This window comes from Tachypleus tridentatus, chromosome 9 (genome assembly GCF_004210375.1).
Source record: "Tachypleus tridentatus isolate NWPU-2018 chromosome 9, ASM421037v1, whole genome shotgun sequence".
NCBI lineage: Eukaryota > Metazoa > Arthropoda > Merostomata > Xiphosura > Limulidae > Tachypleus > Tachypleus tridentatus.
Genome location: NC_134833.1, coordinates 13,739,131 through 13,760,160, shown reverse-complemented (window position 1 = coordinate 13,760,160; position 21,030 = coordinate 13,739,131). Strand labels below are relative to the sequence as shown.

Here is a 21,030-nt window from a genome sequence, read left to right as displayed (position 1 = left end):
AACCAGAAGATCACCTAGGAAACGTTGTTCTTATCAATAAAAGTGTTGATACCCATAGTAGCCGTTCTGAGATACAAAGACAGGCATCATAGTGTTATTATCATTGACAAAAATTATTATTTCAAGAGTTGTCTTCCTACACACCAGACGGAAGCTAATTTTTGTGAAGAAATTTAACTCAACAAATATTGACTTCTTATATTTTAATCAAATACAGAATTGGTAAACACATTCAATATTATTAGATTTGTATTTTCAGCTAAATTAACTTCAGTGGGGACCAAATGAACATCAGAATTAAAGTTTTGATGATTTAGAACATGTGAAATTTTTACCAAATTATTGGAAAGTTTCCAAAAATATTAACCGAAACATGTTAAAAATTTCCAGATAAAACTATCTTGATTTGACACGTTAAATTTCATTATTTGTGTAATTATTGATTTAATACCTTCCAACGTACGTGGAAGACAACTAATATAAACTATTACATAACCGAACCAACAAACTAATTACAAATGTGTTACAAAATGTGATATTTAACCATTCTTAATATGTAATATGTCGTTTGAACACCGACATCTCATTCTTCTGGTTTATATTATTTTAATCTCTATTACTATTATTTTATTTTATTACTTTATGTGAGACTGGTGAATGCAGGATAAGAATGACAGATGTAAGGTTCCTCAGTCACCTCCAAAATATAGAGTACATTTTATATCCCACATTATAGTCTCTACACATTTTTTTCAATTTGTATATCATTTTTTACATCTGTCTTGGCTTGTTTTTGGTTATAACAAATAAATATCAGAGGTGTTGATTTCCTGTTTTTAACTCAGTCCTTAGTTTTGATTCATTTAACTTAACACAAAGCTTATTAATAGAATACTGATAATTAGAATATCAACAGTATTAATATTCTAGCTACACACACACACACACTTTCCGTTGAGCAACTGGTAAGGTGGAGAACTTATATTACTAAATTCCGGGTTTCGATTCCCTGAGTGTTTTGAACTAAGATAGATCTTAGCTTTGTGTTTAACAACAAGCAAAAACAAGAATTATTTATTTTTATTGATAACAAAATTACATATGGATACTAAAATATCCTCAGAATATATCGCTTCCTTCTACGCTTCCATAGGGTTCCAGTCAAAGAGTCCATAATTACCTCCACCTCCACCTCCAATAAGTCCATGAGCATTAGGACAACAATATGAAGGAGGAACATCACAATGAACAAAATTTGTTGCACATTCGATGTCATCTCGGAAATTCCCCTCTAGTTCAGGTAGTAAACAAAGTAACGTCATTAGAATATATATCACCTATAATATTTTATAATGATTTTTTAATCGTCACTGTTTATCTACTTGTGAAGCCTAGCTAATAAACATTATATTCATAAAACTGTTAAAATTACGTCAATATCAAGATCAACCGTTAATGTTACAGAACACGTCATAGTCATATTTAACAGTTACGTTATTTAACGAGTTTGTCAGTAAAATCTATTCTTAATCTATAAACCAATCTACTTTGTTTCTAGAACAGTATCTTATATTAAATTTCAACTTTCCGTAGCATCACTAAAAGTACATAAAATTATCTGCAAAACACATTAAAGTGATTCTCCGTTGCTTACCTTATACACTAAATATTGTATTTTACGCCTCAGTTAGAGGCTACAGCGTGGAAGACGAACCTAATTTGTGACAGAGAATTCTAATAAAAATTGACTTTACAACCAACACTTTAATATATCCTTGATTTTCTTCAATTTACTGAGTAAAGACATAATATATTCCACAGTATATCGACAATATTAGTTCAATTGTTTTATACTACTGAAGATACTTGTAGTTAGTAAGTAATGACATTATGATCTGTATGAGAGGCCGATTTGAGTAGATTCCAAGTTAACCTCTTGTCTTAACTCATCACCTTTGTCTTGAGACACTCATGAGAAATATAAACAAAAAAAATGTGCGTATTACATTGTATAAAATACGGTATATTGTTCTCACGGTTGTGGATTGTATGTCATAACAAACACGACCATAGCACAAGATCAATCATATAAACAGCTGTCGTATTAATGTAATTATTATTTTGTACACTAGTTAATTAACAATTATCTGTTACTTTATTATCTATATTACTTACTATCAGTTTGATATTCAGTTGTAGCAACAAATGCAATTTAAATTAAAATATTTACTTCAAAAGTTATAAGAACAAATTTTATAAAAATGCACGGTTGTGTCACCCTGCGTTGCTGTTTCACACATGTAATCATTTTGAAATAATTTAATTTCTCACTTTAAATTGCTGTCAAATATATAGTCATCAAGAGAAGTATATTGTTTTTTACATTCTTTCATTGTAGACAATATTCGAATTTTTAGATACACGTCGTTGTTATAAACTTACCTTCATTAAATATTATGTTACAAACCTCCGTTAGTAACAAGAAATAAACATTGTGGCAGTTTCTTGAACGATACAGACAAACGTAACTTATAATAATTGATATTTCTATCATACCATTTAAACTGTTTGTATGAATTTAGTGTTAAAGAATTCATTCTCTCACCTGGAGTTGATTCCAACAGTGTTGTAAACATCAAAAGTATAATAATTGTTGTAGTCTTCATTTCTCTGATCTGTTAAAATCAGTATTAATACAGTTAGAGAAATGTGACTTTAACAAAACCTAAAATAAAAGATCGAAACTTAGTACAGCCCATGAATTCTATATCTTACTAGCTTCAGATATATTAAAACAGAAGTACTTTTATGAACGGAAGTAGAGAGTTACAGAAGAAACAAGTTCCCGATTTATCACAGGAACACTAAAACCATTACAATAACTGGACAACAACATCTAATGCAAGATTTCTTTAGGATAAAAATTACATTTTGTAAATACCGTTTAACAACAAAAATAATTTTATATCGATTTTTTCTTTTCTTGGAGGTTTCTCGAACTTAATAAAACATGAAAGTAAAACTTCTTTATTAAAGAAACTTTATATCTAAGAACAATACCAGATCGATCAACCAAAACACACAGAATTAAAGTTTAACAATGAATAGAAAAACGTTGAAGTTATCATGCCTGTGGTAAAATATTGACTTATAAAATGAAAACAAAATATTAGTTTGTGTTAACATGATAAAAATAATTATTCATATAAGTATTTAAGATCTGTACTTTGTTTAATATTAATTATAATTACTATTATAAAGAAATACTCTCAAACATGATATAAAAATTATATTACCAAGGAGTATTCAATTATTAGGTACTTCAACCACGTTTTATCGGAGTGTAAATATACAATTAGACTATGGTCCTGATACTCAGCTTATATAGTCGTATTTTTAATGAGATGCACAGTTCTGAGAACATCACAGCCAATCAGAATGATTCCATTAACAGTTGACGTCAAGTGTCAAATTACAATATTATAGAGACATGTAGAGAGACAGATTGAACCAATAGGAAGCTGTGAGTGATTATTTGTTATTTACATGTGATACATTTCTGTTAAAGTGGCTCATGTAGTGGTGGAAAGACTTTAAAACTGTAAGTGGTAATGAAGTTGTGTGATTAGGGTAGAATGAATAGTAACATGTAAGTAGTTGTGTTTCATGTATATTCACAAATGGTTTATATATCAATAAATCGTGTGGAACACACGTAGCTATTGTAACATTAGAACAAACGAGCTTCGATGTGCAATATTATAGACAAAACGTAGTTATTTTAACTTTAGAACACACAGGTGTCTATAAAGACATTTATTTAACCATAAGTATACAGGCTAACTAAATAATTTTTATATCCTAATCATGTTGACACGCTGTTTGTTTCTTTGTTTGACTTAAACTTCCCACAAATTTATACGAGAATTATCTGCGCTAGCCGTCCTTAAGTTACCTGTGTGAGATAAGAAGGAAGGTTAATAGCCATCACCATCCTCCTCAACTGTTAGTTACTTTTTTATTTACAAATTCTGGGATCAACCGTTACTTATAACGCCTCTTTGGCTGAATGGGCAAACAAGTTTCATGAGTGGGGGATTCATACTCGTTACCTTAAGAATTCGAGTCACTCACCACCTAGCCGTATCAGGACGGTATACATACACTTAGTTCAGTGTGATGACATACTCTTGTTTGTCACATGACAGAAGTCATTTGTACAGTTTTATGATACACTACAGTTCCAAACATGTGAAACTCTTATCTAATTATTTATTATGAGTCGAACGCCTTAACCACCTGTCCATGCCGGGCCTTTTTTTAATTCATGAAGCTAAATTCTAAAACGGCTGACTCAACACCTACACACAGCTCCCTAGAGTACAGCATAAGTTTAAGTAGTTACACAACAGAAACACCATTGTGACTTTGTTCTTATAACAAACAAAGTGTTCAGATATTTATACTGTTCTGTCACAGTAACAAAACATTTTGTCGTATATCTTTATTAGTATAAAACAAGAAAATCTTCACAAGCAGTGAATATTAAAAATATACAATAGTACTTATAATATGAACCATGATGAGCATTTATATTTAACATTTACCAAAAATAAAACTTTTATAACACTTTTTGTTTCTACTAATAATTTAGTTTTAATAACTGATTGAATCCTCTCTTGCTTAGCTGTTAGCGCGATAATTTACCTCACACATCACATGCCACTTGTTATTTCTGTTTACACTTAATGATAAAAATTCCGAATAAAATATTTCACTAGAAATTGCTTTTGAAATGTTTTGTAGAAATCTAACAATTGTTGTAAATATTGTGTTAGCCTCTAGAATTTACCATCTTGGAAACTTAAAGCGTTAAAACTTCTCAGGTTAACTTCAAAAATTGCTTTTAAAAAGGTAGAGGGCAGTACGAAAATTGAAGTGTCATTCGATTATTTAAAAACCTTAAACAAGAAAAAAAACGATACATTATTAATTACTGTTTTGCATTTGTTAATTTCAACGAGGCTAGATGTCTCTACTTTTGAAATTTAGACAGCTTGTAAAACCACCTAACTTCTAACTGTCGGAATATACCGGGTTTAGTCCAATTGTCAGACATTCATAACCTGAGGTAATGATACAAGAACAAAGGTGTAGACTTTTCTTCCACCACCGACAAAATTACACCTGATGGGTCTGTGAGTGGGTGTGTGTTTTCTAAAGATCGGGTTACCTTCTGAGCCCACCAAAGGGAATCAAACCCTTGATGTTAACGTTATAAATCGGTAAACATACCGCTATATTAGCGGGGACAATATATTATCTGCGCTACACACTCTGCGGGAAATTTCCATTCAAGAAATGTTTTGTACATTAAATTTCTAGACCTCCCCTTCATGTTTCTCTACACCATTAATGTCTGTTTACAAGGAATTCAGAGAGAAATCATGAGAAATCAAAATATACGGAAGTCCGAAAAGTTGCATCCAGTGTCTATGAGGAGTATATTATTAATTCCTATTTGAACTTTACATCACGATATAGCAGACAGGATAACACAGACGTTTGTAGCTGAAGGTATTATATGGTGTTTAACAGACAGGATAACACAGACGTTTGCAGCTGAAGGTATTATATGGTGTTTAACAGACAGGATAACACAGACGTTTGTAGCTGAAGGTATTATATGGTGTTTAACAGACAGGATAACACAGACGTTTGTAGCTGAAGGTATTATATGGTGTTTAACAGACAGGATAACACAGACGTTTGTAGCTGAAGGTATGATATGGTGTTTAACAGACAGGATAACACAGACGTTTGTAGCTGAAGGTATCATATGGTGTTTAATAGACAGGATAACACAGACGTTTGAAGCTGAAGGTATCATATGGTGTTTAACAGACAGGATAACACAGACGTTTGTAGCTGAAGGTATTATATGGTGTTTAACAGACAGGATAACACAGACGTTTGTAGCTGAAGGTATTATATGGTGTTTAACAGACAGGATAACACAGACGTTTGTAGCTGAAGGTATCATATGGTGTTTAACAGACAGGATAACACAGACGTTTGTAGCTGAAGGTATTATATGGTGTTTAACAGACAGGATAACACAGACGTTTGTAGCTGAAGGTATGATATGGTGTTTACTAGACAGGATAACACAGACGTTTGTAGCTGAAGGTATCATATGGTGTTTAATAGACAGGATAACACGGACGTTTGAAGCTGAAGGTATTATATGGTGTTTAACAGACAGGATAATACAGACGTTTGCAGCTGAAGGTATGATATGGTGTTTAACAGACAGGATAACACAGACGTTTGTAGCTGAAGGTATCATATGGTGTTTAACAGACAGGATAACATAGACGTTTGTAGCTGAAGGTATTACATGGTGTTTAACAGACAGGATAACACAGACGTTTGTAGCTGAAGGTATTATATGGTGTTTAACAGACAGGATAACACAGACGTTTGTAGCTGAAGGTATTATATGGTGTTTACAGACAGGATAACACAGACGTTTGTAGCTGAAGGTATCATATGGTGTTTAACAGACAGGATAACACAGCCGTTTGTAGCTGAAGGTATTATATGGTGTTTAACAGACAGGATAACACAGACGTTTGCTGAAGCCGAAGGTATTATATGGTGTTTAACAGACAGGATAACACAGACGTTTGTAGCTGAAGGTATTATATGGTGTTTAACAGACAGGATAACACAGACGCCTTGTAGCTGAAGGTATTATATGGTGTTTAACAGACAGGATAACACAGACGTTTGTAGCTGAAGGTATTATATGGTGTTTAACAGACAGGATAACACAGACGTTTGTAGCTGAAGGTATTATATGGTGTTTAACAGACAGGATAACACAGACGTTTGTAGCTGAAGGTATTATATGGTGTTTACAGACAGGATAACACAGACGTTTGTAGCTGAAGGTATCATATGGTGTTTAACAGACAGGATAACACAGCCGTTTGTAGCTGAAGGTATTATATGGTGTTTAACAGACAGGATAACACAGACGTTTGTAGCTGTAGCTGACGTTTGTCATTATTAATATTTCCTCCCTCATTCATCAACTAGTTATTAAATCTTTTTACTAGCAAATTTAGGTAGCGTTGATTAATTGGAATCTTTTTTTTTTTTTTGCAAATAAAACCAAAGTATAACCATATATGTTACATAAAATTAAGGACATCTAGTTTTCTATAATTATAACCAATATGTTTAAATCATGTCGTGATGTTTCTAATATTCACTGGTTCTGAAGAGTTTCATAAGAATAAAGATGAACAACAGCATGTTTTATTTCTCTGACATGACGGAACTGTATAAATATCTGAAGACTTTATTTGTTTGTTGTAAAAACAAAGCCACACTTGTCTGTCTGTCTTGGGAATAATACACAGATTTTAAATGTTCTAACAACTTAAACTTACCGCTGTGTCATAGGGGACTTTGTAATTGTTTTTTTTTTGGGGGAATTTCGCACGAAGCTACTCGAGTGCTATCTGTGCTAGCCGTCCCTAATTTAGCAGTGTAAGACTAGAGGGAAGGCAGCTAGTCATCACCACCCACCGCCAACTCTTGGGCTACTCTTTTACCAACGAATAGTGGGATTGACCGTCACATTATACACCCCCACGGCTGGGAGGGCGAGCATGTTTAGCGCGACTCGGGCGCGAACCCGCGACCCTCAGAGTACGAGTCGCACACCTTACGCGCTCGGCCATGCCAGGCCCTGGGGCTATGTGAAGGCATCGAGTTAACGGTTTTAGAATTTAGCTTCAAGAATTAAAAAAAAATAATGAAGGTAAAACGTTTCCAGCCTTACCTTAGCACTTAACGACAATAGCAAAACGTAACGTCTTAAAAATCATAAGACGTTGAAGACAAAATAAACTTGATAAGACGTGTTGTGTAAGGGAAGAAACAATAAAACTGTTTTCCACCGTCCCTAATATTTAGTTATTGACCACAGGGAATAAAACCAGTCAGTAGCACCTTCCAATTACCTTTAAGAAAAAATGATTGACTGTCCATCTTGTATGGCATTAATAATTTATAGAGACGAGGAACTAGAATGTACGATCATTATTTGTTCTCCAACAGCGATGAGTTTCTATAATTAAAAAAAAAATGTTTTTCAGACCAAGCGAACATTCTTTAGTCCTCGTTGCAGTTTAAATAATATAAAAAAAACATTAATTTCAAGATGTTTCTTTTACGATAAATGGTGAAGCGACTGATGAAATTTTATTAGAAATATAAAACAAATTTATATATTTAAAGTGCTGGATATGAAGAGTTTCAAATTTGTGATTTATGACAGAAAAAATATTTATAACTTAAAATGTGTGCGTGTGTTTTCTTATAGCAAAACGAAATCTGGCTATCTCCTAGGTCCACAGAGGGGAATCAAACCCCTCATTTTAGCGTTGTAAACACGCAGACTTTCAACTGTACAAGCCGGGCACAAACTTAATATATAATGATATTTGTATTATGAATAATATAGAAGACTTTCGATAGTTTGAAAGAGTACTGGCAAACTGCCAAGAAAAGAAAATGGAGGAGTGTAAATGAAAGGTCAAGGGTTACGAGTGTTCTAAATGATTTATCAGGAAATAAAACAATGTGTTGAACAAAACAGATGAATAATATTTATACAGAGAAATATATATGTTAAAAATGGTTCGTTTGGGTTGAGAAAATATTTTACGAAGAGGAGCGAACAACGTTTCGACCTTCTTCGGTCATCGTCAGGTTCACAAAGAAGGAAAGAGGTTACTGACCGGAAGCTGACCACATTTTGAAAGGTGATGTGTAACTGAGTGTCGGAATCTAAAGGGCGGTGTTAGATGTTTGAATATATAATTTTATATTATTTATTTTATTATTTTAATATAAGTATAAAGGTGTTCCTTTGTATTGGTTTATTTTGGGTTTAAGTTGTTCTACAAGTAAGGCTTTAATTTTGCGTTTGTTTATGTTTGTTTCTTTATTTAGTATTTGAGTGTTTTCTATGGTTATGTTGTGTTTATTTGACTTACAGTGTTCGAAAATGTGTGAAGGTGACTTTTTGTGTTCTTTGAATCTGGTTTTCATTTTTCTACTTGTTTCTCAATATAGAAGTCGTGGCAGTTGTCACATTGTATTTTATAAATAATGTTGGTGTGGTGTTTGTAAGTGTAGTTTTACATAGTATAGACCTCAGTTTTGTGCCTGGTTTTGAATAAATTTGGTATTAACTGGAATGTCATATTTTGTGACTAGTTTTTGCCAAATGTTGGTTATTTGTCTGCTAATGTCGGGAAAATATGGTATGCAGCAGTATATGGTTTCGTGATTTTTTGATTCGTGAAATGTATTTACTCTTGTTGGTTGATTTTGCTTTCTGACTAGGTGTGTACGTATAATGTTTTCTACGGTTTGTGGAGGAAACTTATTGATGTTCATGAAGTATTGTTTTATTTTGTCTAATTCATCGTTAATTTTATCTGATGAGCATAGTTTCATAGCTCTGTTTATTTGGTTTCTTAGTATGTTGAGTTTTTGTTTTGTTTCATGTGCTGAGTCCCAAGGAATGTATAGTCCAGTATTGGTGATTTTTCGGTGGATTTCTGTTTTAAATTGTGTGTCGGTTCTTGTAATTTTGAGGTTAAGAAATGATATTTGATTACTTTCTTCCTGTTCACATGTGAAGTTAATATTGATTCTATGAATCTAACACCTCTTCTTATAATATAGATTCTGACCCTCTATTTTAGGCCACCTGATTCGACTTGAGAAGCTATTCTCAACTGATAACATGTTGTGTCAACATTATTTGACCTTTAGAAAGCTTATGATACTACATGGAGGTATGGAATTTAGAGAAACCTCCACTTATGGGGGTTACGAGGTCATCTGCACATTCTTATTAAAAAAAATTTCCATAAACAGGCGATTCCAGTTTGTGTGGATTCGACACTTAGCCGTTGTTTTCTACAGCAATTTGGAGACCTCTATATAATTCTCTTACAAATTACATGACACATAGAAAAGAGTAAAATAGTACATTTTAAAAGACTAGTAAGTTTTTATTTACTGATCCAAAGATAGTGTTATATCTGATAGCTGGCAGTCTGTGTACTGTATCATTATTATACGGATAATTAGTTTCTTAATAGCATATTATATGTAATTGTCTTAACTCCGTAACTTGAAACAGAACCAACCTGTTAAAGTGCAGGAAGCACCGCTAAAAACTGGGTTTCGTTACCTATTGTGGGCAGAGCACAGATAGCCCATTGAATAGATTTGTGCTTTATTCCAAAACAAACCAAACAAACAAGTACAGGAAGTCATTTAGTGTTTTATTAAACGTCTCTCATACAGAAGTATCTTCAGAATTATTACGGACCTGTTAGTTTATACGAAACATATTCTTACACTGTGAAAAAACGATATGTTTTTTATTGTAATTATATTCAGAATCCTAAAAGTTGGAACTGTGAACAAAATATAAATTGTAATGTATAGGAAGTCGTTTAGTTTTTATTTTAGGTATCTGATGATGAAAAATGAATAGCAAGATTATAGTAACCAACATACAAAACATCTACTTTATCAACTTGAACAAACTTTTTCGTATGGAGACTATTTTGAAACATATACAGTTGAACTATCAATAAAACCGGACCTTGAACTTAAATTATTGGTAAATAATGGAAAATGTTTTTTGATTGTATTGAATGTGTTACCTGGTAAAAACGTCTGATAATAAGTTTTATTTAGTCACATATAAACTAGTTTTGTTTATTTATCTTAAATTATTATAGATTGTTCTTAATATTTAGATGTGAGTTTGATTGCAAAAAAAAACTTTTATGAAAGATTAAAAACATAATACACATTAGGGTCCAGTAGGTTTACTAGAGTGTTAATTATGTTTTTTTGTAAAACACAATATCTAATTCTCAAAAATAATGCCCTCTGTTATAGAGTCATAATATTTACTGTTAGAGTATTACGCTTCATGTCTACATTCAATTGCAAGCCAATTTTTATTATTCACGAGTTTGATCAATACTCAGACGTTATACTATAAGTTCAACATTTCTGTCAAATATTGTCAAAGTTAAATATCACGTTACATTGTTATCAGTCTATGTATTTTCATGTATAACGTTAAATAAATCGTGAGTGTCTTTTTCTGGAGCGGAGAGTTTGGTTCCCTGATGAACTGCTGAAAATAGAATCTACTGGATATTGTTGTTTTTCCACACCCGCTGTAGCTGTGTTACCTTGAAGCTTCCCCATTCAAAACAACGAACCTGTGAACGTCGCATTCATGGTTGTTTTCATAAATCTTCACATAAACCACGATGTTACAAGTCATAGTAAAATATTTTTGTTTTCTGTTTGAACAAAACACGACCGAAACAATGAGAAATTCATTTCTCTGACAACCCCTGAAGAAGAAAATTTCTTAATATCTAAGTTTTCTTAATATGTTGAAGTAAAGAAGACGACAGGTTAATCATAACAAATACTCAGGTAAGAGTTTCAGATGTTTGAACCTGTAGAACTTTGCAAAACAGTACAAATGACTCCTGTCAAGTGACAAACAAGAGTATTTGGTCACACTGAACTAAATGTATGTAGTTATGGCCACATGAATAGCGATCTTAGCTCGAATTATAAGGGTCGCGAGTTCGAATCCTCTTCTGATAAATCTTGCAAGCTCTCTCATCTGTAGAGGCTTTAAAAGTGACGGTTAATCTCGGTATGGCCAGATGGGTAATCCCACAATTTGGAAGTTAAGATGTAACCAACGGTTGGCGGCGAATGGTGATGATTATCTTCCTTCTTTCTGATCTCAGCTAAATTAGGGACGACTAGCGCAGATAATTCTCGTGTAACTTTGTGAGAATTTTAATAGTATAACAAAGTAACAAACAGCCCGTCTACATGATTTAGGGTAGAAAAATCATCTATGCAGTCTGTATACCTTAGTGAAATAAATGAAATATCTTTATAGACACCTGTGTTGTGTGATTTTATGTTAAAATATCTAAGTAGTGGTTATAATAGCGTTCATTGAGGTTCGTTTATTCTAATCTTGTAATAGCTAGGTGTGTTCCAGACAATTTATTTGTATATAAACTATATGTGTATATCCGTTATATGTAAACTGTGTGTGAGGGTTTTCAAACAGTTTTGACTACTTACATCCATTCTACCCTAATCACACAACTTCCATTTACAGTTTTATAGTTATTCCACCACTACATGAGCCACGTTAACAGAAATGTTTTACATATAAATAACAAATATTCACTCACAGTTTCCTACTGGCTCAGTGTTTATCTCTCTGCATGTCTCTATAATACTGTAATTTGGTTCTTGACGTCAACTGTTAATGGAGTCATTCTATTTGGCTGCGATGTTCTAAGAACTGTGTATCTCATTAAAACTATAATAGTTAAGTTTCAGTAGAGTTTACATTCCAATAAAATGTAGCTGAAGTAACTAATAATTAAACAGTATTGGGTAATATAATATTTATATCTTATTAGAAAGTTTTTATTTATAATATAATTTTAATGAATATTATACTAAGTACATACCTTAAGTACTTGATTGAATAACTCTTATTATCATGCTGTCAGAAAGTGATATTTTATTTTCATTTTACAAATCGATATTTCGGGACATACATGGTAACTAACGTTTTCTATCTACTGTTAAACTTTCTTTCTGTGTGTTTTGGTTGATATCTCGGGTTGGTCTTAGTTGTCAGATGCGAAGTTATTCAAGAATGAAAACATCAAGGATTAGAAAATTTTCAATATAAAATTAATTTTATTTTTGAAACGGTATTTAGAAAGCGAAATTTGTATCGTTGAAAAATCACACACTAGATATCGTTTGGTTATTATCATGGTTTTAGAGTTCCTGTGATAACTGTCAAGATTTTTATGTTGAAGAAACAAGTAAAAAAACTGAAACCAGATTCAAAAGAACATAAAAAGTCACTTTCACACGTTTTCGAACACTGCAAATCCAAAAAACACAACATAACCATAGAAAAAACTCAAATGCTAAATAAAGAAACAAACGCAAAATTAAAGAAGCCTCACTTATACAAGAACTCAAACCCAAAGTAAACCAATACAATGGAACATTTTCACACCTATATTTACAAATATAATCAAACATCTAAGCACGCCCTCTACATTCTTACACTCAGTTACACAACCCCTTTCAAACATGTGGTCATGTATCGGTCAGTTATGTCTTTCTTTCTTTGTGAACATAACGATGGCCGAAGAAGGTTGAAACGTTGTTCGCTTCTCTACGTAAAATTTTTCTCAACCCAAACCAGCTGTTTTACATATATATTTTTCTCTACAAGTGGGTTTTTTCGTCATCAATGATTATTTACGTATATAGAAAGGTGGGAAAATGTTCAAGGAAATCACAAACACTTCAACTGTAACGGTTATAAAGATAACAACTATGATTATAATTTTTCTTGATTATCTGTAATGACGATAAAACGAACTTGTAGAGAAAATTATAAAGTGCTTTCTATACTCATACCAGCCGTTTTTTATATACATAATATTTCTTGATTGGTTGGTTCAGAGTGGTGAGGTTTCATTAACGACCCATCTACACGAACGTAGATAAACACCATGAGCCAGTAAATCCAGTTCTCACGCTTACATTTCGGAACAAAACGCTCAGCCCCAGATAATATAGAATAATCTGAATATAATTTAAGAGGACTTTGAACATTTTCAAAAGACAGTTGACATACTGCACGTTACAATATTCATATATCAACCTTGCACACATTTCATATATTAACATAATTTATTGCACTGTTCAGATAACTGCCGATTTTGTAAAGATAGTTTACATTTGATTTAGGTGCATACTTCTTAAAAGTAAACATTCCATGTGAGTCTAATAGTGAAGGTACTACCAATAAATTTAACTGTTTGTTGACCTTGAACTTGGGACTATATAGTTGGAAACTTACGTTATTAGCTTTCTTCATGTTCCTATTCAGAGCCCTTACAGTATGATTTAAACAGATCTAGCTAATTTTTAAAAAGGAAGCCAAAGGTCTTCAAATATTTATGTCGTTTCTTTACGTCAAAAAATATCACAGTCTGCCATTTAAAATTCATTATTATAACAAAAAACAAACAGTTCAGAATATGAACAAAATACAATTATTTGACATTGTGAACAGGAACAAGAAGATATTGTTGAAATAATGCCACTATTGGTGATTGTTTTACAACAACCCTTCTGGCATCAGAGTAGCGAGAAACTTAAATTTTCTTTCATTTATCATAATAATATGTTGTTGCTTGAGTGTTTAGTGAGTTATTGTTTTATCATTAGAACCAACTTGAAGCACCTAATAACGAAATATAGATTTGTAAGTTCTCACACTTATTGCTGGATCACAGGTGAACCATTAGAATTTTGAAAAAATATAATGTTAACATTAAGACTTTGTGATTGTACTCACGTGTGGGTCAGAGGCAGATGGAGAAATGTAAAGTAGCCAGTTACTGTTGTGTTATAAGAATACAACTGATATATCTGTCCTGGAAACTTACTGTAGGTTACAACAACATGTAGATATCAGTAGCAACTGGAATGTAAAATGTCTAGAATGTAGACTCTGGTGGACATATTATTAACTATAATTTTGTATTTTGTAATTTACAACACAATAGAGAATGCTCATATTTAATAATTAACGAAATGTAAACAAGTAAACATGTAAGAATGTTTAAATGTCTTGTATAACATCTTCCGAACTAAAAAAAATGTCTATTATATAACGTATTGAAGGAAACAAACAAACAGCTGACACATTTTAAAGAGAGAGAAATGTTACTATAGAGTATTTGTACTGACAAAATAAGTTATAATTACAGTTAACCAACAGGTGAGACATGAACACCATGTGTTCACGAGAGTAAGAATTACACTTTTACATTTTAGTTTCTTGTTGAGAAAGTTCGGTAACTTTTGTTATCTCGTATAGAAATAAAAACTACACATAATTTTAAACTAGAATTAACTGTTTCTAGTTTTGATATGATACACTAGTCAACATCGTCTTCCACCACCTCTTGGACAACTCTTATTAACCGAATAGTGGGATTTCAACGTTATTCTTATTGTGTCTTCTGTATACTGTGTAGAAATACTCCACAACATTATTACACTAGGTGTTTTAAAGTATTTTCACAATCTTTCATTCTGATTTAGTTTCACTTACAAGTGAGTGTGAGACTCATTTTTCATTATTTTTGTCAATTATTATAATTATCCGTTGTAAAGTACTGACTCTATATTATAGTATCAAACATAAATTGTTTTCAAAATATTCTGAACCATAACGATGACATCTCAGTATTATGAAATCATACGTTATATTGGTGGATCGACATGTTTTACTTCCTACTTATTACAATGAATTAAAGGCACCTAACACATGTTATTTTGTCATATATAAACCAGTGTTACTTATTTATATTCAATCGTTATAATTTGTCGTTAATTTGTATACGTTAGTTTGAATTTGAGAATATTAATTAAAGCTGTTAATTCATTTCATTTTTGTAAACTTTAGTTTTCTTTCAGGGTCACTTCTATAAAGATATAAACTATTTCTTGTAACGAGATAAAACTATGTATACCTTCCTTGAATCATTGGTTATCATATGAGTTTACAGTTTTACGATTCGGGATTCAGTCATTCTGGGGTGTTAACAAATAGGATAGATCAATGTGTAGCTTTGTGTTTAACAACAAATAGCCACAAGAATTATTTGGTTTGTTCATTTTTATATTGATAGTAAAATCGCATGTGAGTTCTCAACTGACCGTACACTATGTGGGAGTTTTTCTGATAAACACATAAAGAGAACAACAATTACACCTCAACATACCTTCACATCTTGTGTTGAAAGACCGATTACTTCTATAGATTCTTAAAAAAAATGGTGTTTATACCATGAGAGACTTTTCCCAGTCTCAGACCTGTGTTGAACATCCTGCCGAAGTATTATTCAGTGAAGTAGTTCGTGAAATACTATATTTTATTTCATGAACTTACGAGAAATATAAAAAAATGTTTCTTTATTGTGACGAATTTGTAGAGTTTTCCTTTTGCGAATTATTAAAGGAAAAAATGTAAAACTGAACTATAAATTTAAACATAGTCGTAACATACATAAAGTGCAGCAGGCCCTTGAAATGGTGAAGGTAACACTGTCAGTAGTATAATAAGATTAGAGTGAACAATCACTTGTTCAAATATTATATAGAAAAAATGGCTACTTTTATGTAAAATACCTGGTTTGTATACTAGTGGGCATTTCATTCACAATCATAATATATTTTTATAATTGATAACGTAACAGGGAATATGTTTTATGTTTACTTTTTAATAAAATAAAGACAAGTATACATATAAAAACATTAAAAAATTTCTTCCATACTGTCTGGTTTTGAATATTTTTAAAGGTTAACTAAAGCTGAAGATAAAATAAATAAGTGGTACAAATTGGGTAGCTCGAGTAGAACTCTCTGTGACACAGTGGTATGTAGAGTAGAACCCTCTGTGACACAGTGGTATGTATTCGGGATTTACAACTCTTGTGGACAGGGTTTCATATCCATGATGGGCTGAGAATAAATACCGAATTTTGTAGCTTTGTAATTGATTACAAACATAATATATAGATCAGAAAACTTCTTCAGACAATATAAAACAACAACAACACAAACTCTATAAAATTCTTTGCCTAGCGGCAAAGGAACAAAGTTTTGTTTTGTTTGTGTTTTAATTTCGCACAAAGCTACTGGAGGGTTATGTGTGCTAGCCGTCCCTAATTTAGCAGTTAAGACTAGACTAAGGGCAGCTAGTCATCACCACCCACAGCCAACACTTGGGTTACTCTTTTACCAACGAATAGTGGGATTGACAGCTACGTTATAACGCCCCCACAACTGAAAGGGAAAGTATGTTCGGTGCGACCAGGATGCGAACCCGCGATCCTCAGATTACGAGTCGCATGCCTCAACACGCTTGGCCATGCCGGGCCTATTGATTAAGAAAAATACGTAATATTTTATAGCTTTAAAGGTTTGTTCGACACCGAGTTAGTTTTCATGACATATTAACTGCTAAAGTTTCCTTGGATTGTTTTGAATTTTGCGCGAAACAACACGTGGGCTCTCTGCGCTAACTTTTAAAGCAGTTATAGACCAGCGAGAAGGCACCTAGTCAACACCAACAAACGACAACAATTCGATTGCTCTTTCATCAACGAATAGAGACATTGACCATCATATTTTAGTCCTTCCCCACGGTTAAATGGGTGAGTGTGTTTGGTGTGACGAGAGTTCAAATCAGCGTCTCGCAGATTGTGAGTAGAGCGCCTTGACAACCACTTAACCTAAGAGTCATGATTTACTTCAGAATGCATACCTTTTGGTTATCACAGCCTCTGGAGGAATTGACTTTTCTTGTAGATCGCACCGGATGTAAGTGATTGTTTCAGACTCCTCTAAAATAAAATGAAAAATGATGATTTATACATAATTAAGTAGCATCTAAACTAACTTTCACATCTATTTAGGAATCTAATGTACTAAATAATTAAATTCAAAATACAATAACAACAACTTCTACTCTAGGTAGATTATGACTTTTAATAATTATGTCGTATCAACCTTTGGTATGACATCATCATAAGTGCAACTGTTATTATTGTCACTTAAAATTAACAGTTACCTCACTTTTATTAAAGGGCAAACACAATATATTAAATTCATCCTTATCCCTCCTACCGACATACCATTTTATGCCAGAAATTTCTAACGAAATATTTAGCCTCTTTAACAACTTAAGCACTGACATTAAACCTTGAAATAATATAAACATCGTATGACCTAACCCTAAATGCTCAACAAGAGGTCTCAGTAGAATTGCACGGTCGTCATTGCGAATATCTTCAAACATTCACTTTGGCATGGTCTATATAAGCGTTTGCAGAAGGCTGGCTCGAATGTTATTCCAAGTGGTGAAGATGACTTCACGAAGATCATGCACTGTTTGGAATTGACGTTGATCATTTCTTTCGACTTCCCTTGCCATCCACCCCAAAACATTTTCAATGGGGTTCAATTCGAGTGAACACGCTGAATGGCCCAAAGGAAACACGTTATTCGCTATGAAAAAGTCCTTTGTCCTGCGAGCATTGTGGATTACAGCGTTGTTCTACTAAAAGATCTAGTCATTTCCACACAAGTGAGGACCTTCAGTCAATAAGAATGCTCTCTTGAACAAGCCAATGTCGGCAGCTGATGCTTGACGCCCCTGTATAACCTGAAGCTCCAATGCTCTATGGAAGGAGAAAGCACCCCAGATCATGATGGAACCTCCTCCACTGTGTCGTGCAGAAAATGTCTTTGGTTGGATATTCTTATCGTGCCAGTTATGTTGAAACCCATCTGGGGCATCGAGGTTAAATTTTTTTTCTCATCAGAGAACGAAACCTTCGTCCACTTTTCTACGTCCCATGTTTGGTGCTTCTCAGCAAAATTTAACCAATGTGTTTCGTAGAGTGAAAGGAGGCGTGGCCTTTAAAGACGTTTATGGTTTTTGAAGCCTTTCTCTCATAGATGTCGTCTTATTTTTCTTGAGCTGCATTCTACATTCGTAAGGACCTTAATCGGGTTCGACGATCGGCTGGTGTTTTGCCGTACAACCCGTCGAATCCTCTTGCTCAACGCCAACGAAATTTTCTTGAGCCGACAACTTAAAATTCTCGTTCCGGAATCCCTCAGCATGTTTTAAGAAATTTGCAACAGCAGTTTAACTACGTCCAATCTCATCAGTGATGGCACGTTGAAAGAGACCTTGCTTTTGCAGTTCGACACTCCTGCCATGTTCAAACTCTGTCAACTTTTTAGCCTTTGCCATGTTTTTACTCAAAATAACACAGAAGATATTAGTGTTAGATGCTGAAAATGCTAATGCTTGAACACAAATGATTGAATTTCGTTATGTGTTTACCGATTAACGCTTCGTTTCAGTAAAGTCTTAAACTTTTGACCAGCTAGTATTTAGGCTAATTTAATTTTGTTTACATTTTCCCTATTAAATGCTAAAAAAGTTGTTTTTATTTTCCCTTTTCTTATTTTCATATTTCGAAGCTTTACTCAAATAAACTCAAACGCAAAATGCATATTTTTTTCTATTTGGCCAGCAGTGTATATCTGTGAACCATTGGGAAATAACAAAGATAAAACATATTTAATGAATTACGAAACAGAGATGCATTTCTTTAAAAAAATATTCCAAGACCTTCATAATTTTTGTTTTGTCTGAGATACATTTATTAAAGAAACATATCTGCTACATCGCAACGAGATGCTGAACAAGATTTTCTTTCGTATTCAATATTTTAGGCCTGCAATAAATATGATTTGCTTTCTACGTTTTGATCCTTTATAAGTAAAAGAGTAGCCCAAGAATTGGCGGTGGGTGGTAATGACTAGCTGCCTTCCCTCTAGTCTTACACTGCTAAATTAGGGACGGCTAGCACAGATAGTCCTCGAGTAACTTTGTGCGAAATTCGAAAACAAACAAATAAATGCTTTACCTCTAAAACTATTAAACCAGTTATTTAGATGTTTTAGACGTAATGAGGTTTTATATAACAGCCAGAAAGGAAATGTTGCTGTAACGATTGTTCTCCATTAAATCATTTGAAACTACTGTTTGATTTATTTCATCGTGGTGGATATGATATTGGAAGTTGTACAACTATATAATTATTGTCATCATTACGGCATGTAGATTAATTAAGTTAAAGGTTGAAATGGAAATCAGGTTCAGTTTGCTTTCGTAAAGATAAACCAATTGCTTCGTTTTGGCAAAAACACCTGACTTTGTTTCATGCTTGAAAAGAAATAAGAGGTCTAGTTCTTAAAAAATAGAAGTTAAGGCGTTGAAAGAAATGTATTGATATGAAATAATTATTTGAAGATTTATTTTCCCCGATTTTGAATTAAAATTGCTTGAGAAACCTTTATTATGGATGTTTTGTCGAAGGGAAGTAACTGAAGTTGGGATGGGTTTTAATTCCACACTTTGAATACTTGTTTTGAAGTTTTGCAATTGACGTAAATATGATAAAAGTAACGAAGAAGCGGTCTACAGACAAAATAAATAATGTGGAATTTTTTTTTCACTGAACTATTAAAAGATTTTGCCTGTTCTCTTAATACTAGACAATTGAGAAATAGAAATATTTTACATTTTTCTTTGAAGCTTTTATGCACATAATCCAAGTTTTTAGGCTTGTCGCTAGCCATTGGTTTCATTTGATCCCAGTAAAACAAATATATATATATTTCAACAAAACTTTGTTTGTCTAAAGTTAAGCCAAATCTGCACCTTTTTTCATAATAATGTTAAAATTGCAGTATTTGAAAAACCTTGTTTGATGTATAATATTTCCTATAATATTGTCTCTAAAACACAAACTGTCAATCAATTCGAAGTTGTATTGTGTCTCGGTGAAAAAGAAATTTAAATTCGTTGCTAGCTTTTTGTTATCGTCTCATGGAAAATATACTTGCAAAAACATTTAACATACATGTTTCAGTAAAAGTTTTAAGTTAAGATAATTTCAAAGAGAAAAAATTCAACTACAAAAGAACAGATTGAACAAGAGAGTAAAAAATACTGCGGAAATTGTAATCAAAAACTATAAGTCAAACTGTCAAGAAACAATCCGAAAGAGATAGATATTGTCAAACAATTACGGAATGCTAAATTAGAGACGGCTAGAGCAGATAGCCCTCGTTTAGCTTTGCGCAAAATTAATAAAACAAACAAACAAATCATAAGGCCCCGATACTTTCTGCAATCAGAACGCTCAGATATAAAACGGCCAAATTATTTATACTTAT

The 21,030-nt window shown here is 32.7% G+C and overlaps 1 long non-coding RNA gene across 2 annotated transcripts; it reads right to left on the bottom strand.

The window, feature by feature from the left end:
- Positions 1-1,064: 1,064 nt before the first annotated feature.
- LOC143227027 (uncharacterized) lies at positions 1,065-14,692 on the bottom strand. 2 transcript variants are annotated; one of them, XR_013014832.1, is made up of 3 exons: positions 14,558-14,692; positions 2,606-2,675; positions 1,065-1,291 (listed from the first exon to the last, which is right to left on the bottom strand). It is a non-coding gene; the product is annotated as an uncharacterized LOC143227027 (long non-coding RNA). The 2 variants fall into 2 exon arrangements; XR_013014831.1 differs by lacking the exon at positions 14,558-14,692 and adding an exon at positions 3,297-3,385.
- Between the last annotated feature and the right edge of the window lie 6,338 nt (positions 14,693-21,030).